The sequence below is a fragment of the Rattus rattus genome, chromosome 10 (assembly GCF_011064425.1).
Source record: "Rattus rattus isolate New Zealand chromosome 10, Rrattus_CSIRO_v1, whole genome shotgun sequence".
Lineage (NCBI taxonomy): Eukaryota > Metazoa > Chordata > Mammalia > Rodentia > Muridae > Rattus > Rattus rattus.
In genome coordinates this window covers 85,930,608-85,950,232 of record NC_046163.1, presented here as the reverse complement: position 1 = coordinate 85,950,232, position 19,625 = coordinate 85,930,608, and the positions used below count along the sequence as shown (strand labels likewise).

Below are 19,625 nucleotides of genomic sequence, written 5' to 3'. Positions count from 1 at the left end.
GTCCTTCCCCATTTCTTTTGATTAATTTTGGTTGAAAGTCAACTTCTTAGATATTAATTCCAACTTTCTTCTTGGTCTGTTTGCCTGGAAAAATTTTTTTCAGAGCCCTTTCCTCTTACGTGATGTTTATCTTTTTTCTGAGGTTGTTTCTTATATGCAGCAGAATGATGCATCCTGGTTTTGCAACCATTTTGGTTGCCTATTTGTTTTTATTAGGACATTGAGTCCATTGATGTTGGGAGGTATTAATGACCAATGATTGTTAATTCCCATTATTTGGGGGGGGGTGCAGCAGACTTTATTGATGGTATTGAAGAGAGTAGGGAGTGCTCCCTAGGCCCCATCTGTTATTATGGAGGTCTGGGATGGAATTGGGAGGGAAATGCTCAGTGTTGGGCGCTGATTTTGGATGGGAACTCCTCAGAAACTGAGGGCCTCTCTCTTGCTCTCAGTACTCTTTCTGGGCTGGGGTGGATGGCCCAGGGTTTCTTACTCCTTGGAGGCCATGTAGGCTATGAGGTCTACCATCCTGCTGCTGTAGCCATATTCATTGTCATACCAGGAAATGAGCTTTACAAAGTTGTCATTGAGAGCAAGGCCAGCCCCAGCATCAAAGGTGGAAGAGTGGGAGTTGCTGTTGAAGACTCAGGAGACAACCTGGATAGTAGTAGTCCGGGATGCCCTTTAGTGGGACCTCAGATGCCTGCTTCATCACCTTCTTAATGGTATCATACTTGGCAGGTTTCTCCAGGCAGCATGTCAGATCCACAATGGAAAAATTGGGGGTGGGAACACAAAAGGCCATGCCAGTGAGCTCTAGGTTGACCTTGCCCACAGCCTTGACAGCACCAGTGGATGCATGGATGATGCTCTGGGCTGCCCCATTGCCACCATGCCACAGCTTTCCCGAGAGACTATCTACAGTCTTCTGAGTGGCAATGATGCCATGGACTGTAGTCATGAACCCTTCCATGATGTCAAAGTTGTCATGGATGGACTTGGCCTGGGGGCTAAGTAGTTGGTGGTTCAGGGTGCATTGCTGACCATCTCGAGTGAGTTGTCATATTTCTTGTGGTTCACACCCATCACAAACATGGGGGTGTTAGCTGAAGGGGTGGAGTTGATGACCCTTTTGGCCCCACCCTTCAAGTGAGCCCCAGCCTTCTCCAAGGTGGTGAAGACACCAGTAGATTCAGCACCAGCATCATACCATTTGATGCTAGCAGTATCTCACTCCTGGAAGATGGTGATGGGCTTCCCATTGATGACAAGCTTCTCATTCTCAGCCTTGACTGTGCCATTGAATTTGCCATGTGTAGAGGCATACTGGGACACATAGACCATGTAGTTGAGGTCTATGAAGGGGTCACTGATGACAACAATCTTCACTTTGCCAGATGCAGAGGAGAAGGCAACCCTGGTAACCAGGCACCCAATACGGCCAAATCTGTTCACACCAACCTTCACCATCTTGTCTATGGGATGAGGCTAGCACTGCATGAGAAGATGCAACTGTCTCTGGAACAGGGAGGAGCAGAGAGCCAATTCCTGCTATTTTGATTTTGGTGTTAGTAGAGTTTATGTGTGTGTGCATGTGCCCCTGTATGCATGAGCTTCCCTTCTTTTTGTTTTTGCTGACTGTGGGTTTATGTATTTCCTGTCTTTTATTTGGTGTAGTTAACCTCTGTGGGTTGGAGTTTTTCTTCCAGTATCTTCTGTAGTTCTGGATTTGTTGGTAGATATTGCTTGAATTTGGTTTTGTCATGAAATATCTTGGCTTCTCCATCTATGGTCATTAAGAGTTTTGCTGGCCATAGTAGTCTGGGCTGGCATCTGTGGTTTCTTGGAAACTGCAGATATCTGCACAGGCCCCTCTTGCTTTTAAAGTCTTCTTTGGGAAGTCTGATGTACTTCTGATATATTTACTCTTATATAGTACTTAGCCTTTTCCCCTTGCAACTTTTAATATTCTTTCTTTGTTCTGTACATTGAGTATTTTGATTATTATGTGGCTGTTGGTTTTCTTTTTTGGTCCAATCTATTTAGTGTTCTGTAAGCTTCTTGTACATTTATAGGCATCTCTTTCTTTATTAGGGCAATTTTTGTCTGCACTTCTGTTGAAAATATTTTCTGGGCCTTTGAGCTAAGGCTCTTCACCTTCTTCTGCTCCTATAATTCTTAGGTTAGGTTTTATCATGGTTTCCCAGATGTCCTGGATGTTTTGTGTTAGAAACTTTTTAGATTTAACCTTTTCTTTGATGGATATATCAAGTTCTTCTATCGTATTGCCTAAAGGTGAGATTCTCTCTTCCATCTCCTGTATTCCCTTGGTGATATTTATCTGTGTAGTTCCTGTTCTCATCCCTAGGTTTTCCGTTTCCAGGATTCCCTCAGTTTATGCTTTCTTTATTGCTTCTATTTCCACTTTCAAGTCTTAAATATATTTATTCATTTCCTTTAGCTGTGTGATTCTATTTTCCTGTATTTCTTTAAGGTATTTATATATTTCCACTTTAAAAGCCTCTACTATCTTCACAAGGCTGGATTCTTGTGCTTCAGCTGTGTTAGAATATCCAGGGCTTGCTGTAGTGAGATAATTGGATTCTGGTGGTACCATATCTAGCTCCTCTTGACTTTGTCTTTATCCTTTTGCCATGTGGTTGTCCTGGCCTTTTGCCATCTGGTTGTTCTTATAGTTTGTAGACCTTGTAGTCTCTGATGGCAGCAGGCCTCTCATAGTCCCATATTTGAGCAGGCCTCTGGTAGTCCAAATTGAAGTGGGCCACTGGTAGTCCCTGACAGTAGCAGACCTCTGGGAATTCAGGAAGATTTGTGGGTCAGGCAATGGCAGGCACAAGGGACAGGGCAGAGCTCACAGCTCTCATTGCTATTGGACTTACCTGAGGATTTCTGACAGGCCAAGTTATTCTCGTACCATTCCCTTATTCCTCTGTGTTTTAACTCTTCATTCTACATTCTGTCACTATGTCTAATGAATGAATAATTATTACCTTATCATTTTCCTGGTCAATCTACAATATAGAAGCATGTGACAAACACATCTTTAAAAGAATGCATGGGAAAATAAGGCATTCTTCAGTAAATATATAAATTTCAAAATGTTTGAACGAAATTTTATAAATAAATACATACTAGGATAAATTAAAATAAAAGTTTGAAAAATTTCTTGGACACACAGTAGTGGGATTCATTTATTTAGTCATGGAATTCAGGAATTTAGGCAAATTGTCATTGATAGTTGTGCTGTACACCATTGATATTCATGAACTTCTGATTGAAAGGAGGGTAAGTGGGAAATGATATTGCAGATGGATTATTGTTCACTAATCTTGCTTCTTTATGAAACACAAAGAGCTCCATGTTGCGTTGTAGATAGGGTGGTGTGCAAACCTGGAGGGTCAAATGAGTTAATATTGTGAAACACCTCCCACGCCATGCCTGAAGCTCTATCTTTAAATCTGTAGATAAAATACAACCAAAGAAAAGACTAACCAAGCTTCTAAATTTTGAATTTTACAACTCATAGAAAAATGCAGGTGTAATATTAGGAAAAAAAGATGAGCTTCACTTAGATTCTTATATGCAGTACAGTTGGCTTGTGGCTTGTGTGATGCCATTCAGAGAGAATGCTCAAAAAGGTGGGAATGATAACTTTGTAGATACAAATAATATGCTCTCCAATTGCCATGTGTGAGTTCAGGGGTTCCATTTTAAATAACTTCAAGTGAATAATATTCATAATAAAAACCTGGGAAAAGTATACTGACTTTTTTTTTTTTTAAAAATACTGTAGTCATTTGTTTATCATTTTAAATGACATTTGGAACATTGAGTATTATGTACCAGGCCACAAATGTAACTTATACCTAGGAAGTATTCACTCCAGGCTTATGTGACATCTGCTGAAAAATCTAAATTACACATTGGCAAAGACTATTCAGATCGGAAAGTCTAAATCTATGTAGAAAAATTGAAAGGAACTGAATTGGGCAGTTGTAGGAGAGAGAGGATAAATCATCCATTTATGTCACAGAAAAGTGCTGGCTTCTGTATTGTTGATATGTCATATGGTTAAAGTTTGAAATACAAAGCTAATAATTTATTTTTATAGCATCTGTCCAAGAAGGGTTCAAACAGCATTTACGTAATAGTTTTGCCCAATATTTCAGTGGAATAAGGTATACTCTGTGATTGTATCTTACAGGTCAGGAGTTGGCAGTGACTGCTCACAATGTACTAAAATTGTTCCAGCATCCCTTGTTAGGGATTTGATATACCAAGCCAGCAGGACCAGAAGATAAGGTCTCTGTAGTTGACCGAATCAAGGCAGGCAATGTCCTACCAGAATATAGCTCTAGAAATGTCATCATCAATAGATAGTGAAGATTGACAAGTTAGCTTACATTCCAGTCTCTTTTGAAATGAAACATAAGAACTTGCCTTTCTTAAATTAAACACACACACACACACACACACACACACACACACACACACACACACACACACACAGACACACACACCAATAACAAAACAAAAATAGCCTGTGTTTTCTTAGCCTGACACATTGTCTACCCGCTTCCATTGTTTAGTTCTCCATTTTGATATTTTCTGTGTTTGCATCAGAAAATATTTCTAGTATGATCAAAGAAAAATTGTAATTTTAAATAATATATAAACTTATTTGCTCAATATCAATAATTGTTATATTTATACAAATAAGAAAATGAAGAAGGTGGGCACAGTGGTCTATAATTTACTTAATGTTCTATAGAATTTTAATGCATTTAAACAAGAACATCATTTTAAATGGCCTCTCTGAAAGAAAGATAGGCAGAATTATTCTACAGCATTCCCATAAACAAAGCTAATAGCAGTGGCTTTATCATCAAATAGATTAATAGAGAATTAAATATTAATAGTTTAAGATTTACCCTATTTCCAGGGTTCTTTGTATCTATATGTAGTGATGATAGAATGTGCCTAATTTTATTAATCATTTGCATGGACTGAGCAATGAGCTGTTTCAGACTTCATGTTGTATGGGCCCTTTATGGGCACTTTTTCATGAAGCTTCAGATAGTTTTTACAGAATTATTATTCTGCAGTATAGAAGAGAAAAAAGCATACTCATGAATCTTAGTAAAATTACAATTCTTACCTCCCATGGAGTGGATTAGCATCAACTAGAGTCTAGTGAAGCATGACTTTGTAGTATAAGTTTGACACAGCTTCATGGCTTTTGTTTGTTTGTGTGTGTTTCTGTTTTTCTTTTGATTTGTTTCATTCTGTCTTATCTGAATATTGGGCTTGAGGAAGAGCAGAAATGGTCTTAGTTCTTACTGGTGTGCTCCAACCAGGAATAGATGGGTGTAGCAGTGACTAGATGTCCCCAGGGAGCCCTGGGAGATCTTTAGTCATCCAGAGGTAGTTCAGTCCCAGTGTGACATCACAAACAAGACGAAGTCAGGAATGATCAGCAATTTTCCTCTACGGTTCCCAGTTCTGATAGGGACAATGAAGGGACATCATGGTCCTTGGAGAGCTCCAAGGAGAAGAAGAGATTGGGGCATTTCAGTTTCCAGGTTGATAGCTCAGTGAGGAAAGCCTAATGTTAATGTGCCCCCCTTGCCTTATTCCCATCCTCTTCTCATTATCTGGGGATCCTGGCTGACTACTCTAAGGCCTGATTAATCCTGCTAAGGAAAGCTACTTTGGGGGATTTCCAGCCATCTGCTAATGGTTTTAGTTGCTGCAATTTCTTCCAAGTTGAAACAGCACTCGAGAAAGGAAGGAAGATGTATGAAATTCAGGAGCTAAACAACTCATAAAGTTTAAGAAGTTCTTCAAACTAACAAGATACAAAAGAATCCTAATCAACATCATGGAAACCGTAAGCTACTAAAGGAAGGGACACACTGACCAGCAGAGTAACTTGGAAGAGGTTCTCTGACTTGTATAGCTGCTTGCTAGTCTTATGACAGCTTCGAAATTTCAGCATTTGAGTTGTCACGCATGCTGGAGTGTATTTTCAGTCATGCAAAACTGCCTTGGAATTGTTCCTGCCCTAGTAGGCAAACTGTCTCCTATATTTCTACATGTAACCTGGTAAAAACGCTGGTTTATCAAGTTGGGTTTTGGTAGAGGTGTTACATTAGCTTGCCTTTGTTTCTCTGTCTGGGTGAGTAGATGGGTCTTCATGTCACCTTAGAATAAACCTTTCCCCATACTAATTGTGTGTCTTTCTGTCTAATGTAGGATGTGGACACAGAGGAATCTACTGATTGAGCTTTTCTTTCTAGGTGAATAATAAGATGAACCCAGATTAGAGGTGACTCTAGAAGAAGAGAGTGTTTGCATAGAGTCAGCGATTGTAAATGACGTTTGAGCTGTAAGAACTAAAAGCCAAATCATGAAGGACTCACCTTTCATAATCTTTGCTCTTAAAGGAATTCCTTTCACTCTCACACTTAAGCCAGACTGGTGCTTCTAATGTGGGACAGGTGACTCCTGATTAAATACAAGCTTGAGAGGCCAATGCAGGGAGGCGGTGCCTTGTGGCACTACTTTCCCACTTTCCTTTTCTCTTGTAGATGTATTTTCATTTGGGGAAAATGACTTTTGCTTTTCACGCCATGTGTCTTTCACAAGCTGATTTTACCTCTGCCTCACATGGCATGTGCAGTGGTAGGAACTGTATTTATTGTTAGAGGAACAACCTAAATCTCATCTTCTTTGAGAGCCCTTTTCCTCCCTCCCTTCCTTCCTTCCTTCCTTTCTTCCTTTCCTCCTTCCTTCCTTCCTTCCTTCCTTCCTTCCTTCCCTTCCCTTCCTTCCTTCCTTCCTTCCTTCCTTCCTTTCCTTCCTTCCTTCCTTCCTTCCTTCCTTCCTTCCTTCCCCTTCCTTCCTTCCTTCCTTCCTCCTTCCTTCCTTCCTTCCTTCCATTCTTCCTCCATGCCGCCCTCCCTTCCTTTTTTCCTTACTCTCCTCCCTTCCCTCTTATAGTGAGCAAGAAGGTAGCTACTCGTACTTAACATAGTGAAAGTTAGATTGTATAATGCTGAGGTTATCACACAGTGTTGATGTTCACACTCTAAATTCCTAACTACAGTACTAAGCCTGTCTCCTCAAGGCTACTTACATGTAGGACAGATCTTAGCTGAAGGTCAGTCTCTAACAGAAGTCTCTGGTCCTTGGGTCAGGATCCTAGGGGAGACTCTCCAACTGCAAAGCAGATAAGGTGGTGTCTCTCTGTCTCTGTCTCTATGCAGAGCAGAGTACTGCTGGTTGTCTCTGCTTATATACTGTCCGGTGGGCCTCATGACATTCTAGGACTTTGTCTGGTTTTCTTGAGAGAGTGGTATCACTGGGTTCGGGTTATGTGGTGTACAGCGTGTAGCTGTAGTGGCAATCTTGACAAAGCTACTTTGACATTTCTAAAAGGCATTTATTTTTACTATGCTTATTTATTACACTTCTTTTGCTCTTTTATTTTTCTTTTCTTCCTTAAGTTACATTATGGTCTTCTCTGTCTGCTTTAGATTTGCCCCTTGTTAAGCACCCTAATACTCTGGTCCCCATCTCCTACAATATAACCAGATTTTTAAACTAATATGCTTTCTTATCTTACTCTCCGGCTGGTATATTTTCTTGATCTCTGCTTTTCCCGCTTCATGTGTTCCCATCCTCCATGTTGTTCATGGCAATGGCAGGTGTATCTTTTACTCATTCATCCTAAGCTAGCTTTCTTAGTTTCCGTACTGCTCTATTACTCCGTGGCCCATTACATTGTCTCTGGTATGATTACTGCCCTTAATGCTTACCCTTTCATGATGTGACCAGAGCCTCTGTGGTCACACCCTCCTAAAGTGCCAGGTGAAGGTATGCCTGTGTCAGCTTCTGCCAACCACTTTTCAAACCTCATAGCACCGCTCTAATGTTTTGTGCTTCTTAAGAGCTTCCTTCTTTTCTTCTCTGATTCATTTTTGCTGAGATAATCTTCAGCAGTCCATGCAGGGCTCAAGCTCAGTATGAAGGCATCAGTCTTCAACTCCAACTTGTCCTGCCTGGTTTTCCAAAGTGTTGAAATTATACAAGTGAGCCACCACGCCTGACTCAGAAAACTGTAATGAAGGGCTTTTAATATGTTCTCATGTTTGTCAGATAATCTTCAAAGCATACATAACTTCAGTTTCTTTCTAGATTTAAAACATCCATGAGTTCTTTTTTCCTCCTAAGTGAAGTAGAACATCATAGTATAAGAAAAACAGCCTGCTCTGTAACTCTCTCCTCTCTGAGAGGGAGTGGGAGGCTTGTGAATTTATCAGAACTAAAAGGAAAATTAAAAGACACAAACCTTTCTGAGTGTGTGTAAAAGCAGTGAATAATTGGAGTGGGAAGGGAAGAGGATCTTTGGGTGAAGTGTACAATTTGAACAGGGCATTCAAATGCTGCAGCCTTGAGTCATGCTGGGGTGGGGCCTCTGGGTGCCTTGGCTGGTTCTGCATCATTTTATGTCCAGGTAGGAAATTGTCTTGCACGGAATGCTTCTGATAGTAAGCCCTGAGAATGAACTGGTTCACTAAGTGAACTAGGAAGTCCCTTTCTTTTGTCTGTTGTCAGTTCTTTGGCTGAGGTCAATGGCCACTGAGGCATATTTTCTCAGAAAACTCTCCCTCGTAGAAAACAGCGTCTACATGGTCAATACACCATTTGCCTACTTTATTCTTTAATTTTTATATTTTTGTAAAGAGATAGTGACATGAAGTTTTTAAGGCGAGAAACAACAAAGGTGACAAACAAAACAGCTTTGTTAAAATTTTAAAATTAAGGGATATCCAAACTGTGATGGTTGGAAAATGCTTGGCCCAGGGAGTGGCACTATTAGGAAGTACAGTGTTTTTGGACTAGGTGTGGCCTTGTTGGAGGAAGTGTGTCCTTGTGGGAGTGGACTTTTAGACAATAGCTCCCTGGAAGCCAGTCTTCTCCTGTTTGCCTTTGAACAAGAATGTAGAACTCTCAGCTACTCCTGCACCATGCCTGCCTGGAAACTGCCATGTTCCAGCCTTGATGATAATGGACGAATTTCTGAACCTGTAAGCTAGGCCCAATTAAATGTGTCCTTATAAGAGTTGCTTTGGTCATAGTGCGCTTACAGCAGTAAAACCCTAATACACAAACTTATTCCAATATAAATATACAAGGCCTCTCCTGATAGTGTGAGACAAACATGCCAACTTCAGTCTGCAAGGCAAATGTCACATTTTTGAGGCATGCATATATGAAAACCAGCAAACAAGAATAGCAGGAGGTCATGGAAGTGTCTTCAGCTAGAGAGTGTCAGCAGGGGGAAATTAAGCCTTTATTAGCACGAAAACAGCAGGCAAATGATTGTTTCATAATTATATCTAGTTTCTACATAAAACAAACACATTTTCTTGACGGATGGACATTTGTTTATCTACTACTGAGAAAATATATTTCTCTCCGTTTCTATAGCTGGAGTGAGAAATGCATTTTGTTGCTACTGTTTTTTTTGTTTTTTGTTTTTTGGTTTTTTTTTTTCTGCCTAAAGTAATGCTAGAAAAATCGAACAGCCCAGCATGAAGTCTGATGTGTTCTGCATACCTTTCATTCAGTCCTGTTTCCCTTCTTGAGTTCTTTCTTTGTGAATTGGTTCCTCATATTTTGTGTAAATTGGTTTTAAATGATCATGTATAGCTAAAAAGAATTAATCTTCATATCACAAAAGCTGTCATGAATATGGTTGTCCATCTGGGCTTCGCTACTTTCCACAGTGTATTCATTTTTCAGATTTATTATTATCATTTTAATATCTTACTGAACAGAATGTAAACATTTGAGTTCTTCAAGAAAAACTTTTGGGCTAGTAAATAAGGTAAAATTGTGGAAAAGAGAATAGACTATAAATTATTGAGCTCGTGTTACCAAGTTGAAATAAGATCATACTGGTTTCTCCAAACTCTGAATCCAGTGGGCAGTGTCTTTCTAAGAAATAGGATGTAAATTTGGGGATCAATCACACTACCATGTGACATAGAGGAGAGGGAAAGCTGGACAGACACAGCCATAGCTAAGGGACAAATATCATAGCAGCTACTAGAAGATTAATGAGGCAAGAAAAGACCTTTCAATTCAGCCAATGAAGGGAATATTACACCCTTGCTAACATCTTGATTTTAGAAAAAATTCTTACAGAACTGTGAAAGAAAGACTCACCTTAACTGTTTTGTAGAAGACTGATAAATGCCCTATGAAACTAATACGGGCATCACATTTTAATTTTGGAGGCAAAATATGTGCATGTGGATAGAACTCATCAGAACATTATGATTCATTTTAGAAGTCTGGAGGTAAGCCACTTAAATACCCCAAATCCAGAATTAAAATTCCAAAGAAGGGTTTTTGAGGACCAAACTCTGTTTTAATCTCCATACTAATGCCTGCCTAGGGACTCTACTCTCTCATTGACAGTCTTGGTTTTATACCTAGGTGTCAGAAATCTTATGTAGAAATCTGCCTGGATCTCTACAGAGACAAAATATGCATTGTTTTGGAAGGAATATGTATCCTAATGGCTGTCTTTACTAATTATTTCCAAGAAGGCACCACACAACTTATTAAATAGCTAGGCAATGATAGCAGCCATCCTTTTTTTCTATCCACAAAATTTTTATACGATCCCTTAGCGTTTTCTTAATTCTAGAGTGGTTTTCTTTTTTTCTTTTTCCTGATTTGGATGGAAAATATCAGCTTCCTTTACTGAAATTCTTCCAATTGCTTTTCCAAATGTCAGTTGTATTGGACTTTCCTGAGGGGGAAAAATATTGCTGTCAGGGAAGCAGTTTGCAGATCAAGTAGATAACAGAAGCCAGGGTGCTATTATTAGCTGGGAGGCAGCCAGGCTTGCAGGTTACACAAGGGAGGGAAATGGCAACATTCAGGTGAGAGGAGAGAATAGAAAACTATCAGGAAGAATGATCCGGGCTCTTCTCTCATCACCTTTCCCACCAACAAACAAAGAAAACCAGTTCAACAGGAAGCACTGTTCTGTCTGTCTATCTACTACCAACCTTTGAATCCAAATTACCAAAAAATTATAAGAGCTTTTTTTTAAACATTTCAAGGTTGATTTAAAGTCTCCAGTTTGGGGTCAGTGGACACAAATGAGCAGCCAAAAGTCAAGCCACGTGTTATAGGAAAGTTATTTATATTTCGCCCTATGTGTCACACACAGCTCGGGGAACTGCAGACAGCCCTTTCTCAAATTGCCCTGTGTTGTTTCTCAGTTCACAACAATACTACTAATGGTTGGCAATTTCTTCTCTAATTAGATTTTTGTCATGTGAAAATGCCAAGGTTCTTTATTTCTGCTTCTCTTTCCCCTTCACCTTTCCCTGCATTTGATTTTATTTTTATTCACAAGTTGGTTTGAGGATTCTGTGGATTTTTTTCCCTCAGCCTTGGCCACAGTATCCTTAGTGCTTCATCCCTGGCAGAAATTTTGTGACGCTGTCAGCTTCCATTTTACCCTGTGTGTCTTCTTGCTATATAAAGCTCAGCATTAGTCATTGTATTTTGAAGATAATGTTGGTTGTGAGCCTGGAACGACTTGAATAAACTTGCAATAAATGATCCTATCCAAATGCAGAGAGAATTCACCAGGCACTGGCGATAACTGGCTTTCAGACAGCATCAGTAAAAGCTGTCACCTCTAGAGCAAAAGCACTGAGTGGTGCCACAGGCGACTCTTCATAATTGGCCTTCCCAAGAACTGGTGTCTTTTTAGTAGAACTGCCCTTAACAGGTACCACACATTCTCCTCTGCATGCACCCACCTGCTAACAATTAAATTTCCAAGTCAACACTCTGAAATTCTTTTCAGCAACTGATTCAATTCTAATCTCTTGAAAATCAAGGAAGTGGATCTCCACCACAGATTCATCCCAAGATCCTTAAATAACACAATGTTGTTTGTTGTCATAATTTGAAACAAAATAGTGTTTCGTGAGGAATGGAAAGATGTCACACGTGCGATCTTCCCTCATGACAAGACTCCTGGGGAAAGTCTGATGAAATTCTCAGGACAGAGAAGTCAGTGCTATAGGCTTTAGGTACCCCCGTCCTTGGAACTTACACCTATTAACAGTGCTTGAGGCCTTTCTTGTTTTGTTGGACAAACCAGCCAGTGTTTTATATATTTTATGTGATGTTACTAATCCTGGAAAATTTAAAAACATTTTCCTAACAATAATTTGGGTATTTTTAATATTGAAAATTCATTTCAACTGGGTGGCAAAAAACTCGTTGTAAACTAAGTATCAAATAAGTCAATAATAAAAAATTAAGCAAGCCGGGGTTGGGGATTTAGCTCAGTGGTAGAGCGCTTGCCTAGCAAGCGCAAGGCCCTGGGTTCAGTCCCCAGCTCTGAAAAAAAGAAAAGAAAAAAAAAATTAAGCAAGCCATATGTAAGGTGCATGGTATAAATATTCTGATATATCATCAACAGATAGTCCCTCTCATATGAAACAAGTGTGTATGTGTGTGGATATGTGTGCTTTGAGTGTCTGTATGTGTGTATGTATGTATTTATCTATGTATATGTGTGATATATGCATGTATGGATGGATTGTGTATATGTGTGTGTATATTTTTGTTTATGCATCTGTATATGTCTGCACATGTGTTTATGCATCATTAATGTGTGCATGTGTGAGTGCGCATCCCTGTGCCCATGCATACATGTTCTTCCTCATGTTCTTGAGTGTTGGACCTCAAGTTTCCATTTTGTTTTCTTTGTTTACTGATGCATATTCCAGTTTTCTTGAGCCCCCAGCTTCCAGGGACTCATGTTTCCCATCAGAAAGCAGGAGTACAGGAATTAAAGATGTTCACTATGTTTCTGGTTTTGTATAGAGTTTGTGAATCTGGACTCGAGTCCTCAAGCGTATGCAGCGAGAACATTACCCAATTGGCCATCTTCTGAGCTCTAGAGGACGTACTTTCAACTTTGCTGCAAGCCATTCTTTTAAGTATGCACAACATCATGCCAGTCTTTACTTTTGATGCTCCAATAACTTCCATCATATTCAGAATAAACCTGAAGCTAATACATAACATAGCTTTTTTTATTTAATCACTTTATATCCCACTCACTGCTCCCCCTCACCCTGATTACCCTCTTCTACTTTCCTTTCCTAATTCCCCTCCCCTCCTCCTTTGAGGAGGTGGGACCCTTGATATTCCCCTACCCTGGCACTCCTAGACTCTGCTAGGTAGGTGCTTCTGATCCCACTGAGGCCAGACTAGGCAATCCAGCTATAACATATTCCACACACAGGCAATAGATTTTGGGATAACCACCCCTACAGTTAGTCAGGACCTACACGAAGACCAAGCTGCATGTCTACTACATATGTGTGGGAAGGCCTAGGTCCAGCTCATGTATGTTGTTTGGTTGGTGATTTAGACTCTGGGAGCCTCACAGGTCCAGGTTAGTTGACTCTATTCCTGTAGAGTTCCTATCCCCTTTGGGGCTTGCAATTCTTCCTCCTATTCTTTAACAACAGTTCCCAAACTTCATCCACTGCTTGGCTGTGGGTATCTCTATCTGTCTGTGTTAGCTGTTAGGTAGAGCGTCTCAGAGAACAACTTGCTCCTGTCTACAAGCATAACATTATTTATTATTATTATTATTATTATTATTATTATTATTATTATTATTATTATTACTCGAGTATTTCTTCTTTACATTTAGAATGTTATTCCCTTTCCCGGTTTCCGGGCCAACATTCCCTTAGCCCCTCCCCCTCCCCTTCTATATGGGTGTTCCCTTCCCCATCCTCCCCCATTGTCACCCTCCCCCCAGCAATCACGGCATAACAGTATTATTAATAGTGTTAGAGTTTGGTGAGTGCCAATGAGATGAGTCTCAAGTTGGGCTGGTTATTGGTTGGCCATTCTCTTCACCTCTATTCCATCCTGTCCATGAATTTCTTGTAGACAGGATACATTTTCTGCTGAATGTTTTGTGGGTGAATTGGTATCTCTATTGCTCACTGGTGTTCTTGCCTGGATACAGGAGGTGGCCAATTCAAGTTCCATATCACCAATGCAGTGGGTAATAGCTAAGATCACTTCAATGATTCTTGGGCACCTTCTTTATCCCATGTTCCTGACTTCTGTAGATGCTCCCTACCTCCTCATCCCTGTTAGTTGCAGATTTCCATTAGACATGTCTCCTGTCCTAAACCTGATCCTAAACCCTGTTTTCTCCTTCCCATCTCTATTAGTCAGGGTTCTCTAAAATCACAGAATTTTTGGAATGTCTCTCTAAATCGAGGGAACTTATTGTAATCATTTATAGTCTGTAGTCCAACTAACCCAACAATAGTCAGCTGTAAATGGGAAGTCCAAGAATGTAGCAGTTGTGCAGTTCTGCAAGTCTAGTTGTTTCATCTGCTCTTCTGTAGAAGTAGGTTCCAACATATGTGCTGGCAAGTACATACAAGCAGGCAAAAGGGAGAATCTGCCTTCTTCCAATGTCCTTATGTATGTCTCCAGCAGAAATACACAGAGGCAGATGCTCACAACCAACCATTGAATTGAGAACAGGCTCCCAAATTCAGGAGTTAGAGAAAGGACTGAAGTAGTTGAAGGGGTTTGCAACTCAACAAGAAGAACAGCAATATTCACCATCCAGAACCTCCAGAGCTCCCAGGGACTAAACCATCATCCAAAGTATACACAGGGATGGACCTATGTCTCCAGACACATATGTAGCAGAGGATGAACTTGTAGGGCATCAATGGGAGAAGAGGCCCTAGGTCCCGCTAAGGCTCAATGCCCCAGTGTAGGGGAATGTCAGGGCAAGGAGGTAGGGTGAGTGAGTAGGTGGGTGAGGGAGCACCCTCATAGAAGCAAGGTAAGGGGGAATGGGTTAGCAGGTTTCTGGAGGGGAAACTGGGAAAGGGGATAACATTTAAAATGTGAATAAAAAATATCCAATAAAACAAAAACAAACAAACAAGAAGGAAGGTGTGGCCCAGATTAAAGATGCGTACCACCATCCCTGGATCTGCTTTGTCCCAGACTGACCTTGAACTCAGAGATCTCATTGCCTCAATCTTCTGAGATTAAAGGCATGCACTTCCTTGCCTGGGCCTGAGTTTTTCATGTCCATTATGCTTCAAGATCTCCATGTCAAGATCCAGGTCAGAAATTTCATCTTCCAACCTCAAGATCTGGATCACAGGTGAGCCCTCTAAATCTGAATTATGGTTCTTTTCAAATATAGTTACATTAACAAGCAGGAATAATCATTACATCATCCCTCCTTTGTTCCAGTTCCCTCCCTCCATCTGCCCCTTGTTTGGTTTTTGTATTGCTATTTTCCACCTTTTAACTATTTTATTTGCTATTCATACATGCATATATTATGTTTTGCATTCTCTATATTTGTGTGGTGTGGAACCATCTTCTGGAGAATGGGCAGCTTTGTAGGTTTTTCTCACTGAAAAAATAAACTCTTCCTCTAACAGTAGCCATCATTCATCCTGGGATTATGGTTGACTTGATTTTGTACAAGCTTTATGCATGCGGTATTAGCCATTGTAAGTTCATTTCTGCAACTGTACCGTCTTATCTTGCAAATGTGAATCACTACCGCATGTACTCCCTCTGACTCTTAACAATCTTTCCACTCTTTCACAAAAGTCTCTGAACCATAATGCATGAGTTAGTGTATGTATCTCTCTCAGTGTGTGTGTGTGTGTGTGTGTGTGTGTGTGTGTGTGTGTGTGTGTGTGTGTATGATGTAGCTCTCTCACTTGTCTCTCACTTGGAGCTAAACCCCCCAAAATTATGGGAGTGTCAAATTACACAGGAAATACTCATGTGACAGCTCCTGTTACTTGGAGAAGCTAATGCTTATTTTTTTTTTAAATTTTCTGTCTCATTTTATTTCCAAAAACTGTTTCTTCCACCACTGTTTCATTTCCCATCCTCAATCCTTCCCATGAGAAGTGGAATGACATTGCTGGGTGTTAAATATAGCATCAAAAAATAAAATCAAGCAGAAATTGATCATGTAATCTGGGGTGAATATGTTCATGTTTGTTTTTGATAACACATCTCACGTGAACTAAATTCTATATTAACTAGAAGGAAACAACTAACCTCTTGAGACATGTGACTTTGTCATAGCTGCATGGACTTATGTTTTCAAGCTGAGTCATTTTATTTTTTCAATTGTATATTGTATTTATTTACATTTCAAATGTTATCCCCTTTCCTGGTTTCCCCTCCAAATACCCTCTATCACATCCCTATTTCCCCTGCTTCTATGAGGCTGCTCTCCCACCCACCCATTCCTGCTTCATCACCATAACATTCCTCTACACTGGTGCCCAACAAGGCCGTCCTCTGCTACATATTCACGTGGAGCCATGGAACCCTCTATGTGTACTCTTTGAATGATGGTTTAGTCCTTGGGAGCTCTGCCTACTCTTTCTTCTCTCTCTGAAGCTTCTTGTTTTTTTCCTTTTTCCCTCTGCATTCTGCACATTGCTCTCTTAGTTTTTTATGCTACCCATAGTGTCTCTAAGTTATTCCACTTGGCATTCTCCTTCTAAGCTTGTTCTCTCTTCCTGCTCTGATATCATAATAATGTTCTTACTTTAATTCCTTTTCTCCCAATGTTATGCGTGTACTTCTAAGTTCTTCTTGAGTTCAGCTCTGTCTGAAAAGTTCTCTTGTGTCTTGACTAAAAAATTTTCTCATTTCTATTTTACAATGTTCTGTTCAGATGTGTCTAAAAAGTCTTCTGTTTAAAAAGCTCTCCTTAACTCAGTTCTGACTCTTCTCTTTGTCCTCAGTGCTTATCTACCTTTTCAGAATACATGATTGAATGGTGAAACATTCATCCAAGTTTACACATAAAATCAAATCATAAATTTAATAAAAAATTTATAACAGTGATCCTTTACATGAATATCCATCAGGGGTATTTATTTGGCTAAACATTCATCACCTGTCACAAATCCACAGGTTTATCACAAGTTAAAAACCATAATTAAGCTATTAGTGGAGTTTTTTATAGATAAACTCAGTCAATATTTTATCTTCTGTCTTAACACCTATAATAAATAATTAGTTCCCTTTTTATGACCTTTGGTTGATGGTTTTACAATTGCTTGGAATGTGCTCTGAATTGTAGAAAGTCTGGTTACTTTCTAGAAACAATTAACTGCTGATACATGGGAGACTGATAGGGTTCTCACAGCAGTTTTGACTATTAAAGAGACCCAGTATGCACTTATCAATGAGTGAATAATGTGTTTTTTTTTAATGATTGGGTTACCTCACTCAGGATATTTTCTAGTTCCATCCATTTGCGTATGAATTTCATAAAGTACTACTCATTTTAATAGCTAAGTAGTACTCCATTGTGTAAATGTACCACATTTTCTGTATCCATTCCTCTTTTGAGGGACTTCTCGGTTCTTTCCAGCTTGTGGCTATTATAAATAAGGCTGCTATGATCATAGTGGAACATATTAGCCCAAAAGCTCAATTTATCCAGGATGCAATCCACAGACCACCTGAAGCTCAAGAAGAAGGACGACCAAGGTGCAGATGCTTCAGTCCTTCTTAGAAGGAGGACAAAATCTATTCACAGGAAGAAGTATGGAGACAAAGTTTGGAGCAGAGACTGAAGGAAAGGCCATCCAGAGACTGTTCCACCAGGTGATTCAGTCCATATACAGCCACCAAACCAGGACAATATTGCTGATGCCAAAAAGTGCAAGCTGACAGGAGCCTGATATAGTTGTCTCCTGAGAGGCTTTGTCAGAGCATGACAAATACAGAGGCGAATACTAGCAGCCAACCATAGAACTGAGAAGGAGGTCCCCAATGCAGAAGTTAGAGAAAGGATTGAAGGAGCTGAAGGGGTTTGCAACTTCAGAAGAGCAATACCAAACAACCAGAGCTCTCAGGGACTAAACCACCATCCAAAGAGTACATTTGGACCGATCCATGACTCCAGCTGCATATGTAGCAGAGGATGGCCTTGTTTAGCATCAATGGGAGAAAAAGCCCTTGGTTCTGCCAAGGGTTAATGCCCCATTCAAGGGAATGTCATGGTGGGGAGGCAGGAAGGGGTGGGAAAGGGAACACCCTCATAGAAACAGGGGGAGGGGAGATGGGATAGGGGTTTTATGTATGGGAAAGTGGGAAAGGAGATAGCATTTGAAATATAAATAAAAAAATTCAATAAAAAAACGAGAGACCCAGTAGCAGTCCCACTATGAAAGAGCTTAATAAGAGCTCATATAGTTTTAGGAATTCTTATAGTATTATCATAAAGAATTGAGAAGTCATATTTGTTTTTGTAGTGTCACTACAAGACAAAATATATTCATAGATTTGCAGATATCTGCTCAAAAGGGTTGGCTAATACCTCATGATTGTCTTATAAGTTTAATAATAACATGAAAAGCACGCTAACAGCATGAACCTTTTCTGAAACGATTTTCTCCTGGGCCTTGTCTATGGGAGCAAAGCCTTCACAGATTATTGTAATCTGAAGCAAAACCATCTCAGGAAGTTATTAGTTATTATACCTGCTAGTTATTAGCTTGTCTTATGGTAGATGCTGACATGTTGAGTTCCTCAATACACTTGGACTTTAGTTTTGTGCAGGATGATAAGTATGGATCTATTTTCACTCTTCTACATGTAGACATTCAATTAGTCCATCACCATTTGCTGAAGATGTTTTCATTTTTCCACTGTATGGTTTTGACTTCTTTATCAAAGATCAAGTACCTATAGGTGTGTAGGTTTATTTTGGGGTCTTCAATTCAATTCCATTGAAGAATGTATCTGCTTCTGTACCAATACCATGAAATTTTTATCGCTATTGCTCTGTAGTTCAGCTTGAAGTCAGGGATGGTGATTCCTCCTGAATTTACATTATCGTTTAGGACTATTTCGGCTATCCTGGTTTTTGTTTGTTTGTTTTTTGTTGTTGTTGTTTGTTTGTTTTTTCATACAATGTAGAGAATTGCTTCAAGACGTATAAAAATTGTGTTGGAATTTTGATGGGGATTGCACTGAATCTGCAGGTTGCTTTTGGTAAGATGGTCATTTTCACAATGTTATCCTACCTGTCCATGAGCTTGGGAGATCTTTCCTTCTTCTGATATCTTGTTCAGGGACTTGTAGTTCTTGTCATAAAGATCTTTCATTTGCTTGGTTAGAGTTACCTTAAGTAAGATATTTTATATTATTCAAGGCTATTGTAAAGGGTATTGTTTCCCTAAATTTCTTTTTCAGCCCATGTATCATTTGTATAAAAGAGGGCTACTGATTTCTTTAAATTAATTTTGTATCCAGCCACTTTGCTGAAGGAATTTTTCAGCTCTAGGAATTCTCTGATAGAATATTTTGGGTCACTATCATATCATCTGCAAATAGAGATACTTATATCCTTTTGATCTCCTTCAATTTTCTTACTGCTCTAGCTAGAACTTTAAGTACTATATTTAACAGATAGTGTGAAACCTCTTTTTCTTTCTGATTTT

The 19,625-nt window shown here is 39.7% G+C and overlaps 1 pseudogene; it reads right to left on the bottom strand.

The window, feature by feature from the left end:
- Positions 1-489: 489 nt before the first annotated feature.
- Positions 490-1,470, bottom strand: LOC116911732 (annotated as a pseudogene).
- Between the last annotated feature and the right edge of the window lie 18,155 nt (positions 1,471-19,625).